Source organism: Carlito syrichta, unplaced genomic scaffold, assembly GCF_000164805.1.
Source record: "Carlito syrichta isolate Samal-C Ts95f unplaced genomic scaffold, Tarsius_syrichta-2.0.1 Scaffold315987, whole genome shotgun sequence".
Taxonomy (NCBI): Eukaryota; Metazoa; Chordata; class Mammalia; order Primates; family Tarsiidae; genus Carlito; species Carlito syrichta.
In genome coordinates, this window is record NW_007260083.1 from 25,763 (window position 1) to 27,323 (window position 1,561).

Here is a 1,561-nt window from a genome sequence, read left to right on the forward strand (position 1 = left end):
ACTGGAGCTCAGTGGCACAATCAGAGCTCACCACAGCCTCGACCTCCTAGACTCAGGTGATCTTCCTGCATCAACCTCTAGAGTAGCTAGGACTACAGGCAGGTGCCACCTGCTTGGCTAACTTTTTTTTAACTGTGTGTGTGTGTGTGTGTGTGTGTGTGTGTGTGTGTGTGTAGATGAGATTTTACTATGTTGCCTACACTGGTCTTGAACTCTTGGGCTCAAGAAATCCTCCTGACTTGGCCTCCCAAAGTGCTGGGATTACAAGCATGAGCCACTGCGCCCAGCACTCACTTATTTTCAAGAAACAAAACACAAGTTTAAAAATCTTATCAGGGAACTGAAAACTATAAAAAGCAAAAGAGCATATTATAATACAAAACAAGGCCGGGCTCGGTGGCTCAGCCTGTAATCCCGCGCCTTGGGAGGCTGAGGTGAGTGGATTGCCTGAGCCTGCAGGTTCGAGACCCGCCTGGGCAACTTGGTGAGACTTCATCCCTACAACAAATCAAAAAAAAAAAAAAAAAATTAGCCGGATGTGGTAGCTCGCGCCTGTAGTTCCAGCTACTTGGAAGGCTGAGGCAGAAGGCTCGCCGGAGCCCAGCAGGTCGAGGCCGCGGTGGCCGGGAGCGGCCACTGCACTCCAGTCTGGGCGACAGAGTGAGACTCCAACTCAAAACAAAAAACAAACAAAAAAAAACCCCACAAATATAATACAAAACAAAAAGAACTTTAGGTTGGAAATACAGTCACTGAAACTAAAAACCCAATGGATATGTTTAATAGAGATTCGACAGCTCTCAAAAAAAGAAAGTAGATCAAAATAAATTATCCAGAATTTAGTAAAGACAAAAAGGTGGGAAATCTATAATAACACAGCATAAAAGACAGAGAATGTCTAGCTTATTGTACTATAGTCCCAGAAGAATGGGGTAGAGGCAATGTTTGAATAGATCATGACCAAGTAAAACTTATACAAATTAAAACCATACCGAGATACCACCAAACTCCAGTCAGGATGGCCGTCATCAATAACTCAAAAAACAACAGATGCTGGAGAGAATGTGGTGAAAAGGGAACACTTCTACACTGTTGATGGGAGTGTAAACTAGTACAGCCTCTATGGAAAACAGTTTGGCAATTCCTAAAAAATCTAAAAATTGACCTTCCATACGACCCGCAATCCCCCTCCTGGGAATATACCCAAAGGAACTCAAATCACTCTATGCAAAAGATACCTGTACACGCATGTTTATTGCAGCATTGTTCACAATAGCAAAAACATGGAACCTACCATGTTGCACATCAAAAGAGGACTGGTTAAAAAAAAGTGGTACATATACATGATGAGATATTATGCAGCCACAAAGGACAAAATTATGAACTTCACAGTAACTTGGATGGATTTAGAGGCTATAATACTGAGTGATCTATCACAGAAACTAAGAACTGAGTATCATATATTCTCACCCATAAGCAGACCTTGAACAATTATCGTAATACTTTTTTTTTTTTTTTTGAGTTGGAGTCTCTGTCGCCCAGACTGGAGTGCAGTGGCTGC